This window comes from Pan troglodytes, chromosome 5, assembly GCF_028858775.2.
Source record: "Pan troglodytes isolate AG18354 chromosome 5, NHGRI_mPanTro3-v2.0_pri, whole genome shotgun sequence".
Lineage (NCBI taxonomy): Eukaryota > Metazoa > Chordata > Mammalia > Primates > Hominidae > Pan > Pan troglodytes.
The window spans coordinates 178,619,170-178,632,811 of NC_072403.2; the positions used below are offsets into that span (position 1 = coordinate 178,619,170).

The window sequence follows — 13,642 nt, forward strand, 5'->3', positions numbered from 1 at the left end:
TATATATAATATATGTATTATATATTATATATATAATATATGTATTATATATTATATATAATATATATTACATATATAATATATATATATGCATCTCTAGCTCTCCAAAAAATTGTAGGCAGCACGACATGTTACTCTGAGGTGCATGTGCAGGTGTCTCCTAAGAATAAGGACAGTCTCTTAGCATAACTCTAACACCTACTGTCCCACATAGGAAAGCCAACAATCACTCCATGAAACATCTAACATCCAATCTATATTCACTCCTCCCCTCCACATCGTTTTCCCGACCTAGGATCCAGTTCAATTATATTGGTTGTTAAATGTCTTTGTTTTGCTCCTAGAAGACAATGGTCCCACACCTATTTCCCTCGCCCTGTATTTTTTCGTGGACTTTTTGGGAAGTCCAGGTCAGTTTTCATCTGTAGAATGTTCCACATTCTGGGTTCGTCTGATGGTTGCTCATTTGCTTTCTATAACTCTTGTATTTCTTGTAAACTGGAGGCGTGATAAGATTGGGGCTAAATGATTTTGGTCACCAGGTGATGCCTGTACTTTAGCCTGCCTCAGATCAGGGGGTGCCTGCTGGGCTCACCCTCTCTGTGTGATGCTAAACGTATGTGTGGTTGAGGTGGCAGGTCACCATCTCTCCATGGAAAAGGTCTTCATGTCCCTTTGTAACAAGAACCTGTGGGCTGATATCTGGCATAGAGTGACCTGCGGGTTCCCTAACAATCCTTCATCCAATGGTGTTAGCATACATACGTGATCCCTGCCTGTCATTCAGGGCTACAGAACAGCCATGTCCACATTTCTGATGGAACTGGGAATCAAGAGGAAGATTCCTTCTCTCCCTCTCCATGAAGATAACCATGGACCATGTACTTTCTGTTGAATTTAGTGTGTTACAACAGTTACATATTCTTCTTAGTGCTCACACTATCTCAAGTGTGGCCATCTGGGAATACAGATGTAATTAGTTTTGATGCAGAAACAAATGAACAAACAAAGAGCACCACTTGAGTAAGAACAGCTTTAGCATTCCCCTGGGCAAGCTGCTACACCCAGGGCAGTATCCGGGACCTCACACAGCCCCATGAGCGATGGGAGAAAATTTCTTCAAACATTGCTATTGGGACAAATATGATCAGTATTGTATCATGGGCCAGGTATTTAAATTTATCCATATTTAGGACTTGTGATACATACTGCTAAAGTTTTATTTAAGAAATTCTTCACCAAGAATGCTGCAATAATAAAAAGAAAATAGAAAATTACAAACTGGGAGGATGTGGAGAACTTGGAACCATCATGCATTGCTGATGACAGTGTAAAATGGCGCAGTCACTGAGGAAAATAGCTTGGTAATTCCTTACAAAGAAGTAGAATTACCGTGCAACCCAGCAACTCTGCTTATAGGATACACATCCAAAAAAACTGAAAGTATGGATTTGAACGGGTTCATCCACCCATGTCCATGGCAGCATTATTTACAACAGAAAAGGAGGAAGCAACCCAAGTGTCCATCAACAGATGGATGAACAAAATGTGATGCTGTAGTAAATACACACACACGTACACAAACACACACACACACACAATGGGATATTATTCAGCTCTAAAAAAGAGTAAAATTCTAACACACAATATGAATGAAACCTCAGGACATTATGCTAAGTGAAATAAGCCAGACACAAGAGGACAACTATTGTAGGATCCCACTTATAAGAGTTGCCCAGAGTAGCCAGAATCAGAGAGACAGAAAGCAGGATCGTGGTGAACAGGAGCTGGAAGGGGGAGAATGGGAAGTCATTGTTTCCATCTGGGATGATACAAAGATTTTGGGTATAATATTGGTGAGGACAACATTGTGAATGTATTGATGTCACTGAACTGTTCACTTACAAATGGTTAAAATGATCAATATTATGTTATATATGTCTTACCACAGTTAAAAAGAGAAAGTCCTTCCTCATTCCTGGGTCCCTGAGTTTCACTGTCTCAACTCCTGGTTTTAATACTCACACCTAGGATTCAGGCTGTCTGAAGTCCACCTTTGTCTTTGGTGTTGGGACAGTTTTGCTTTCCCGTTTGGTCTGTAATACTGTCTCCGGGGGCCCAGGTGGTGACCGTGGTGTATGGCCCTGCAACCCAGCTCACTGTCAGTGTCACTGTGCCCTACTCTTGGCTTTGGTTTCCTCATATACAAACCGGATGAGATGGCTCCCCCTCCTGGGGCTGCCTAAGAAACCTGTGCAGTGATGTGTGTGCCACAACAACACGGGGCCCGCCCACACTGTGCCGCTTCAGGTGTCATTGCAGTGACACCTTTATTATATGCTCAGATCCCCTTTTTTTCTTTTTCTTTTTTTCTGATCTCTCCTGGCTGTCCCACTGCTCTGCCCATCCCCCTTCTAACCCCAGACCCTTGTCATCACAGTGGTCCTGTGACATTCCTTAGAGCAGGGGTGTCCAATCTTTTGACTTCCCTGGGCCACACCGGAAAAACTGTCTTGAGCCACACATAAAATACACTAACACTAGCTATAGCTGATGAGCTTCAAAACATCACAAAAAATCTCATAATCTTTTAAGAAAGTTTACGAATTTGGGCTGGGCTGCATTAAAAGCTATCCTGGGCCCCATGTAGCCCACAAGCTGTGGGTTGGACAAGCTTGCCTTAGAGTCTAGACAGGCATCGAGTAGGCACCCAGCAGGCAGTGCTGTGGGCAGAGCTGGGGGATACTAGTGTCTCCCCTAAACCTCAGCACCTCCTTCCCCAGTGGTCCTCGCAGTTCCTAATCCCTTGAGACCAAAACACCAAGGTGGAGGGTGCGGGAGTGACTGCTTATCACTTCTGCCCAAGGGGACACAGGAGGTCCTTCTTCTGCCTCAACTAACGGAATCAGGATTTTATTGCTTAAAAGACCTTGGGGAGCATGCAATTCAACCCCATGTTCTTACAGAAGAGGAAACATGCTCACTGCAGTAAAAAGCATTGCTTAAAGTTAGGTAGCTCCTGGTAGCCTGGAGGAAGGAGACCCCTGCCTGCCCCCCTCCACTGGGTGAAGGCCTGGCGTACGTCCCAGCCAGCATGTGAGCACTGTCCTCACTGGACACGGGGGCAGCATGGACTGTGGCACGGAAGACAAACGCTGGGGAGGAAAAGGGGGAAGCAAGCAACCTGGGTTGAAGGAGATTTAATGAGAGGGGCCATGAATGGAAACCACTGTCCCAGTCGTTAAAGTGGAGCACTGTGTTCAGAAGCCAGGATAGTGCAGAACACTTTCAAAGAATACAATTTTGTACCCCTGGCTATGATTTTCTCTCTAGAGTAATGACCCCGGACTTTAGAGATTCTTTTCTTCCTTTCTGATTGTAGTCATTGTGTGCAAACCTTTTCAGAAGGCTCTCCTGCAGAATTTAGTCTTGCACCCGCTCCTGTTTATCATTTGTGAGTTCATGTCTTAGTGATCTGGATTCTGCATGCTGGTCAGAGTAGTTTTTCTTCTCTATGTAGGTGAACTGGAAAATAGGCCATAGGATCACGGATTTTGGGGAGATGTGGGAGCAAAGGTAGGCTCGGTCTTCCTAGCCCTTTTGCAAATCAGACAGCTGAATGGTGAGGTCACAATTCTTGCCGCTTGGCCTCAAATTCCTTCCTCCCCCACCTCTTCTCCTGGCCCACTCCTTTCCCATTGCTACTTCTCAGTCTTCTTTGTGCTGGGTGTTTGGAATGTGAAGAGGCAGGCTCTGCCCTCCAGGAAGTGAGAGCCCCGTGGGGAGATGCCCTGTGGTGATGGCAGCAAGCGGCCACCAGAGGGTGACCAGTCCCACCTCTTGTGTGCTGGGGGACCTGTGCATGCTGGGGGAACTGGAAACAGCCTGGGAGGTTTTCACAGAGGAGGGGCTAAGCCTTACAGGGGACCCGGGAGCCTCCAGGTGCTTGGGCAGGAAGATACAGGCCAAGGGATGGCCCTGTAGGGTGGCAGCTGGGGTACCTTCAGGGATGCCAGTGGGCTGGCGCACAGAGCTGCAGTGCCACACTGATGAGGCCTGTGGGCAGGGACATGGGGGCCTGGGGAGCCAAGAGACCACGGACAGGACTTTCACACAGCACATGTTTAGGGCCTCTAGATTTAAGAGGTCATGTGGAGGATGCAATAGCAACATGGCCGGAATGGACAACGTGGCTAGAATGGGGCAAAAGGATACTGCTATCCAGCCCTGCAGAGGGACAGATCTGGCCTGGAGGAGGGAGAACTGAGACCTCAGGACCTCTCAGCTGCTGAGAATAAAAAGAAGGGAGCTGCATCATCCTAGCCCTCTGCCTGGGCGACTGGTGGAGAAATTAGCCAGGAGAGAAGTCAGGTGGTGGGCAGGGAGAGAAGAGGCCACCTGCATTCTCGGCCTGTTGAGTGCTGGGGACATGCAGGGCTCAGGAAAAGACTTGGTTTGGAGCTTTGCTGGAAATACAGATGCGAACGCCCACCCCACAGCAGCAGCCAAGGGTGCCCAAGGACAACCGGAGGATATGTAGGATGAGAGTAGGACCATGGTGAGGACCTCAGTGGGGTTACTGTTGTTCTGGGGAAGGAGGGAGAGAGGATGCCCCATGATGTGGTCCACAGTGGGAAGACCTGGAGGAGACAGACAGAGAAATCAGGAAATGTGAAAGAAGTGTTTGGTGGCAGCAGATGCTCAAGACAGTCCACCAGGTGGGGACTGCAGGAGGCCGCTGGTGGACTTGCATGACTCATGGCCGATTCATCAGGGACGATGTGATGAGGACATCGCTCATCCCCAGGGAGGGGCCCGCAGCTGGGTCTGTGATGCGGTGGGTGAGTGAAGTCAGCATCTGTGTAACCCCTTGGTGTGACTTTTAGAAGCTCTGATATACTTTCTTATTAAAACATTTTATCCATTCATTCTTGAAAAAATAGTTCCTGATGTAGATAAAAATAAGAGACCTTGTTTTATTAACCATGACTGCAGTTATGCACCAGAGAGGACACTCTGAAGGGCAAAACCTCATATCAGCATCGGCGTGACGTCATTAGGATGCTCTCAACACAAGCTGGAGATTGCCGAATGGAGCTCTTGTATCTACTACCCTGGCTCTGCAGCAGAGGAGAATGAATGTAGGGAGGAAAAGCAAAATGATTCACAGGGAAAATGTTACAAAGAATGTCTCTGTGAAAGGAAAATAAATCCTGGGCCCCCCACATCACTAAGCTAAAGGGAAAAGTCAAGCTGGGAGCTGCTTAGGGCAAATCTGCCTCCCATTCTATTCAAAGTCACCCCTCTGCTCACTGAGATAAATGCAGATCTGATTGCCTCCTTTGGAGAGGCTAGTCAGAAACTCAGAAGAATGCGACCATTTGTCTCTCATCTACCTATGACCCGGAAGCCCCCTCCCCGCTGAAGACTAGAAAGTCTTCCCACCTTTGCTTCGAGTTGTCCGACCTTTCCGGATTGAACCAATGTTCATCATACATATGTTGATTGATGTCTTATGTCTCCCTAGAATGTACAAAACCAAATGGCCCCCTGACCACCTTGGGCACATGCTGTCAGGACCTCCTGAGGCTGTCACAGGTGCATGCCCTCAACCTTGGCATAAACTTTTTAAATTAACTGAGACCTGAGATTTTGGGGGTTCACATCTCCATTGCCCACCTCTCCCCCGTTACAGCCTCCAATAGCTACAGCCAGTGTGAGCACCAAAGACTTTCAGGGAGTTGATGAAAGCAAACCTGGAATCTATTCACTCAGCACAAAGACCCCAAAGGAAGAAAGGACACAGTGGAGTCAGAAAGATTTCTCTCAAAGTAAAAGCAAAGGCCTAGGCAGAAGACACAGGGCTCATGAATGCAGGCGGGCTCTGCAGGAAGCCAGGGGTAGGGGAGGCAGGAGTGACTGCACACAGTGGGAGGGGTGGGGACACTGCCCCTTCTAGGATGATTAAACAACAAGCCTCTCTCTCTCTGAGCTGCCTGCTGGCATCAAACAAAGTTAAACTCAACAAGGAACACTTCTCTGTCACACATCACACAGCCAACGGGGCTGCCATTGAGGACCCGTGGGCTCTGCCACGCCCTAGACTCAGAATGCTTCCACAAGGAGAAATCCTCATGAGATGCATGTGGCCAGGCTTCCTACACTGTGCCCTTTATCTCGGCAGGGCCCACGGGAGAGCAGGCCATCCGTCATCCCAATGTGCCTCCTCTTCTGGGTGAAGTCCCTGTTCCATCTGCCAGGCCCTGCATGCTCTGAAGCTGAGACCTGGTGAAGCAGCATGGCAGAGAAAAGGGGGGTTCCTACTCCATCTTGCCATCTCCTTGCAAAGCTTGATCTTTGACTCTGGGTAAGAGCATCTAAAAATCCTCTAAATAGGACTGATGTTATTGAATTCACATCCATTTGGAATGAAGAACATTGTTTAGCCACATGTCTGACTTTATAGCATTGGTAAGGAAAACTTGGTAAGTCTGGTGAAAAATTAGAGAAAGATAGATGTCTTGTATTCAAATTTTGAAGGGACTATCTAGTTACAGTAAAAAAAAAATAGGTCTCCTCCCTATATCTTACACTAAAATAAATCCCAGATCTATTAAAGAATTACTTAAAAAACAAAACAAAACAAAACAAAACAAAAAAACACAAAGCTGGCCAGGCACAGTGGCTCATACCTGTAATCCCAACATTTTGGGAGGCTGAGGTGGGTGGATCACTTGAGCCCAAGAGTTGGAGACAAGCCTGAGTGTTGGGAACAGGCCCCCAAATCTGGCCATAAACTGGCCCCAAAACTGGCCATAAACAAAATCTCTGCAGCACTGTGACATGCTCGTGATGGCCTTGACAGCATGGCCCACCCAGGGCGGAAAACCACTTAAGGCGTTCTTAAACCACAAACAACAGCATGAGCGATCTGTGCCTTAAGGACCTGTTCCTGCTGCAGATAACTAGCCAGTGCCAACCTTTTATTTGGGCCCATCCCTTTATTTCCCGTAAGGAATACTTTTAGTAAATCTTATGACTGACTTGCTGTCAGTAAATATGTGGGTAAATCTCTGTTCGAGGCTCTTAGCTCTGAAGGCTGTGAGACCCCTGATTTCCCACTCCACACGCTATATTTCTGTGTGTGTGTCTTTAATTCCTCTAGCGCTGCTGGGTTAGGGTCTCCACCACTGAGCTGGTCTTGGCACCTGAGCAACACGGTAAAACCCTGTCTCTACTAAAAATACAAAAAATTAGCCAGGAATGGTGGTGTGCACCTGCAGCCCTAGCTACTTGCGAGGCTGAGATGGGAGAATCACTTGAGCCTGGGAAGTTGAGGCTGGGTGACAGGAATAAAACACTGCCTCAAAAAAAAAAAAAAAGCAATAACAAATTATAATAAAGTTGAACACTTATCTGGTGTCTGGAAGGGGAATCTTTTTAGTTTTTTAAATATAAACTATGGAAGAAATAACACAGGAAAGATAGTTACAAAATATTTACAAATTGGCCATTCAAAAAGATTATAAAATTAAAAGGCAAACAAAAAAATATGGTTATCTTAAACAAGCAGAAAAAAGGACAAAAGCCAAAATAAATACAATACCCAAATACTATCATTATGCTTATAATAACAAATAAACAGAGAATCCAGCCATGACAGTGAACACAACATATTCCAGATTAAACCCATCAGTGCAGGGAAGACGTTTTTATAAGAATGTTCTGTACGGTTGACTCCCCAGGCACAATGTGGCCTAACACAAGTATATGTTGAGTTTAGGGTGGCAGAAAACAGGAAAAGGATGTGTTCATTCCAGGGCAGGGCTGTATTACTGCTGACAACACTGTGTAACTGACCATGCCTAGTTTCCATATATGAACGCAAGGACAAACTAAACAAGATGTCAAGGGACAAGGACACTCATCACACCAAGCAATGCCCTCAGCATATGAAACACTAGGACTGGAAATGGCTCTTCAAGAGGGACTAGGGAAGATGTTCAGGTCTGTGCAAATTCTAGCTTTGCTGGGCAGAGCTGCAATCCACTGACCTCACCATTGCCCACCCTAGGTGGTGTCAGTCATTCATGGCCCATATCCAGGGATGGAATGAGAGAGCTGGAACCATGGATCTGCCAACTGACAGCCATGGAGTGATTCTTCCACTAAGAAACAGACAGTGAAAGCAAATGTTTCATTTTCTGATGCTGAGTACGTTCAAGCCGCCTCTTTGACAGCCAGGGAGTCCAAGGAGTTTTCATTTCTAAGATCTAGATGTATAAAAAAGAAAACCAAGTGAAGAGGTTTCTTCAGAAATGTCAGCAACAATTTCCTGTTGGGTAGTTCTAGACTACTGGAGACTCTGGAGCCAGGCCATTTGGCCCAGGCTATAGCCTCTCTGTGATGTTTATTCTCTGGTACTTAACAGGTTAGTCGGGAGTTGACTGGGGATTGCTACTATAGATGTGAAAAGAATAAATGTTCTCGGCTATCTTGAGATTCGCTAACAAATGGTAGGCACTGAGGATAAGTTAAAATTTCATTGTCCTTCAAATTAGCCCTCTATTTGTGGCCAACCTGCCGCGTTTCGGGTTGATGATGTAGTTTCCGTGGTTTACTTTGCTCTGTTCAGCAACCTGTGCCTACTGGTACCAGCTCTAACTGCCATGTGCTCTTCACCTGTCATGGCCCCAAGACAATCCCTGGGGCTGAGATGGTTGTGGAGGCACCAACAGGTTCACCCCACTGTGAAGGGCACACTGGTTTCCTTCCTGGGAAAACACGGGAGGAAGCACTTTGTGAGACTATCCTGGCAGGCATAGGATATATGATACGCAACTAGAGCTACTTTCTGGAACCCCTCTTCAAGGTGCCTCTTTTCAGGCAGCAATGCCTGCATTTGTGTTTCTGATTTTTAAATGATCTCCACCAATAGACATTATATGTATATTACATTATGTAGCATATTGTGGTGGTTAGTTTTACGTGTCAACTTGACTGGGCTAAGAGATGCCCAGAGAGCTGGTGAACCATGATTTCTGGGTGTGTGTGTGAGGGCGTTTCTGGAAGATATCAACATTTGAATTGGTGGACTGAGTAAAGATCACCCTCCCCTATATGGGCAGGCACCATCCAGTCCACTGAGGGCTGGAATAGAACAAAAAAGCAGTGGGAGAGGAATCTGCTCCCTGTTGAACGGGGACATGCATGTTTTCCAGCCCTCGGACATCAGTGCCTGGTTCTTGGACTGAGACTTAAACCATTGCTCTCCTCTCCCCACACCAAGTTCTCAGGACTTCGAGTTCAGACTGAAGCTTATACCACCAGCTCTCCTGGTTCTCAGGACTTTGAATTTGGACTGGAACTTATACCACCAGCTCTCCTGGTTCTCGGGACTTCGAATTCAGACTGGAACTTATACCACCAGCTCTCCTGGTTCTTGGGACTTTGAATTCAGACTGGAACTTATGCCACCAGCTCTCCTGGTTCTCAGGCCTTTGGATTTGAACTGAATGACACCCCAGCCTTCCTGGTTCTCCAGCTTGCAGACAGAAGCTCCTGGAGCTTCTCAGCCTTCATACCCATGTGAGCTGATTCCTGTAATAAATCTCCCTCTAAGAAATGTATATCCATCCTGTTGGTTGTGTTACTCTGGAAAATCCTGAATAATACAGAATTTGGTACCCAGAAGTGGGATGCCCCTATAATAAAACCTAAGAATGTAGAAGTAGCTTTGGAACTGGGTAATGGGTAGAAGTTGGAAGAGTTCTGAGATACAGCTAGAAAAGGCCTATCTTGCCATGAACAGACCTTTCAATGTGATTCTGGTGAGGACTCAGAAAGAAAAGGAGAGCTGTAGAGAAGGCCTACATCTTCTTAGGGAATAACTAAGGAATCCTGAATGCTGATAGGAAGTCAGTATGGACCAGCCATCTCCACAGAAGCCGGCAGCGATTCTCCAAGGCAACAGAAACATGACCCTGCAGCCAACTCAGAGAGCATCAGGGCTGCCCACCCATGTCAGGCCAGGCACAAGAGCCCCAGGGTAGAATGATTTAAAAGTAGGGGCCACTGGTGCCTGGGACTGCAAGGGCGCTGCCTCACATCATGGGCTGCCCACCCTCCAGCACTGCTGTCCCTGGCTGTCCCGGGTGCAGCTCTGCCTTGGGCAGACCCTGGTGCCCTGTGAGCCCCAGCAGTTGCCCTCTGGAGGGAGCAGGTGGCAAAGGCTGGCAGTGACTGTGTGGTTCTCTTTTCCCCACCATGGGGAGCGCAGGAGCCTTGGGGGTGTGGCTGCCCTTACCTAAATTTCAAAGGCTGGGGTCCAGGCACAGAACCACTGTAGGGCCATCCAACTACACTGGATTGGGTCACCCAAAGCTGTGGGAGGCCACCCAAAGCCGTGGGGCCAGGGACTTGGAGAGCCAACCCCTGCCCTGCAAAGCTCTGGGGCAGGACCACCAACTCGGTATGTCCAAAAGGCAGGACCCCTGCTCCAGTGGGTCTGGAGGGCACAGCATCTAGTCAAAGAGGATTATTCTGGAGTCTTGAGGTTCCATGTTATTTTCCCTGTTGGGTTTTAGACTTACTTGGGACCTGTTACTCCTTTTCTTTCCTATTTCTCCTTTCGGAAAGAAAATGTCTGTCCTATGCTGGTCCCACCACGGGATTTCTGAGGCACAGAGCTCGTGTATTTTCATAGGCTCACAGCTGGAGGGTGACTGTGGTCAGGATGAATCATACCTTGGATCTCACTAATACAGGGAGATCGCAGAGATACTGACATTGGGGATCAGAGGAAACCATATGATTTGGATGAGATGTTGGGCTTTAGACTTGAGTTGATGTGGGAATGAAGCGGAGGCTATGGAGATGGGATGAATGTGGGAAAGATATGAATTTTAGGGACTGGGGTGGAACACTATAGACTGTGTATGTTCCCCCTACTAAATTCATATGTTGAAACCTAACCCCCAGTGTGATGGTTTTAGGTGGGGCCTCCGGGAGGTGATTAGGTCAGAAGGGTGGAGCCCTCATGCATGAGATTAGTGCCCTTAGAAATAAGACCCCAGAGAGCTCATTCATGCCTTCCATCAAGTGAGGACACAGCCAGAAGATGGCTATGAACCAGACAGCAGCCCTCCCCAGGCATGAAATCTGACACAGCCTGGATCTCGGACTTGTGGCAGAACTGTGAGAAAAAAATTTCTGTTGTTTAGAAGCCACACAATCTATGATGTTCTGTGATATCTGCCTGAATGAACTAAGACACGTATCGTATCATATTATAGCATACTGTTCTGTTCTGTTCTATCTAGGTGATAATACAAAAGAAAATTAAGGTTAAGATAAAATTAAATTAAATGCAATTCTGTCAGCTGCTGTGAAGATGAGCAATGGCTGTGTAAATGCACCTAAGGAAACCACTGTGTTGGGGACGTAGTGGATGCCGCACTGACCGTGCAGTGCCAATAGCTCTGCTGCCACAAACCCACGGGAGCTTGGCTTCTGCACACACCTCTGTGGGGGGCTGAGCATACGCAGACGGCCTTGGTGACCTGAAGGCCTGGCAGTCAGAGGCTCAATGATGCTTTGTGGTTGATGCAGCGCAACTGGAGGGATTTTGAAGACTGAGCCGACAGACACACTTTAGCCTGAGACTTACCAGCACTGGAGAGTGTGGGCTGTGCTAGCTCGGTCTCCCCCACTGGGCGGCCATTGCCTGAGACTTCCTTTCTTTACCCCCATAAAGGCTACTGAGCCTGAAATTATATCCCGAGCAGTCTCCCAGATGCAGAATAAAAGTCCTTCTTCCCACAGTATCTTTTAGCTTTCAAAGGTTTAATTCATAGTAAAAAACGGACTTCCACGAGCCATCGTGTGGCTAAACTTTTGGGGGCAAACTTTTTACAGTTCATTACTCCACACATAAAGGAAGAGAAGAAAACCATAAATAATAAGAAGCAAAGTTAACCACACGGATTACCAGAATGGGCATGACTCCCGAAGAGGTGTCTTTTTATTCTTCTATACTCAAGTATTTTTAAAAAGACTGGTATGGTTACTTAACTGACTTCCTTAATAGAGAATCTTTGTCAGAAAAATCTTAAGCCCATTACTCTTAACTACTTACACTGCAGAGGTATTAAAGATGACAAGTAATGAAAAAAATCTGTTTCCTCCTTTTTGAATATCTGTAATTCAAGAAATGCAACTCTGGGAATAAACACATAGAGGACTCCACCATACAGAGGCAGGTGTATCTGTAATAAATCAGATGCCTGTTAAGTAAGGGTGATGTTTATCTGAAATGCAAGAGACAGAGTGAGATCGTACCTTACAAAGGGCTTGAGAAAGACAGAAGTCAAAGATGGCTTAAGGAGGAGACATTTTCATTTTGTTTGTCATCTTATGCAATTAAATGGGAAATGAATCCCTTGAAGAGTAAACACCTTAAGTACCATGAGCAGGGATGTAGCTTCTTGCTGAAGAAATGCAGGGAGTCTGTCCTCTGGTGAGGATGGAGCTGGCCCAGGGAGGCCTGGGGACCCCGGGAGTTATCTTGGGATAAGCATAGGATTCTGACCTTCACCACCTCCAAACAATACGCTTTTGAGTAACTTTGCTGCCTTGTGCCTTAGTTTCATCATTCGTAAATAAAGATGATGATTTATAAAGATATAATAATGATAATAACAGTCCTCCCCCTCTTAAGAGAGGGCGAAACTGTGCTTAGAATTTTCCTTACTTTTTTCTCCCCTGGGAATCTGAAATCATCCAAATGGGAATCAAATGACATAAATGAATTAGCATATTATGGAAATACAATCTGTTCAAGCTACCAGATTGATCGGAGCTGAGTTTCTGAGTGACTCAGTGCCTTCTAACGAAGCATCTCAGCATAAGAGAGGAAAACAAATAAAGAGGTGCTGAAAATAACATTCTGGGGTTTGCAGCCAGGCGGGCTAACTCCGAGGAGGTTCTATTTCAAGATGCTGTCATTGATACCTGTCTATGCGGGTCACTACACACGGCTCTGCATTCCCAGTGCCTCTGCAGTGATCCCATCTTACAGGACGTGCTCCACTGCTTACAGGAAGGACAGAGGGGGCTTTGACATGTTGCCAAGCTCGGACTGTGCTGCCTAGGCCCATTCCAGCATCTCCTGACTGCCATGGCTGCCATGAGAGTGACCCACCACACAGCTGCCAAAAACACACACCAGCATAACCATCAGTGACTTGACTTGCTTAAACAGAGAGATTCTGCTGGAATGATTTTATTTTCTCCTTTACAAACAACTGAACACAGCTTATTTCCTTCCAGGAAGGGAATGCATATCTCCTCTAGGCTGAGAAAGTTGACTTGCAGGGAAAATGCTTGAAAACTAGTTAGGCATGAAAACCCAGGTGCAGTCCCATCAGAAAAATCATCATTACCAAGAAATATTTCACATAAGCGGCTCATTCGACACTGCGGAGAGCACCTACCGAGACGAAGGAATTCCACACCGCAAGCCCTCCTGCAGAAGGGCGCACCTGTGTTCTCCATGCAGGCACCGGCCATCTTTAGTCATGAACATGATCACAGGCCTTTCATATTGTAACTGGAGGTATTACAGCTGAACCAAGACATCATT

The 13,642-nt window shown here is 46.6% G+C and overlaps 1 protein-coding gene across 6 annotated transcripts in view; it reads right to left on the bottom strand.

Annotated features, from left to right (window-relative positions):
* The window catches only part of RPS6KA2 (ribosomal protein S6 kinase A2), a 455,964-nt gene that overhangs the window by 101,967 nt on the left and 340,355 nt on the right, over positions 1–13,642 (bottom strand). The gene's annotated exons all lie outside the window — the stretch shown is intronic.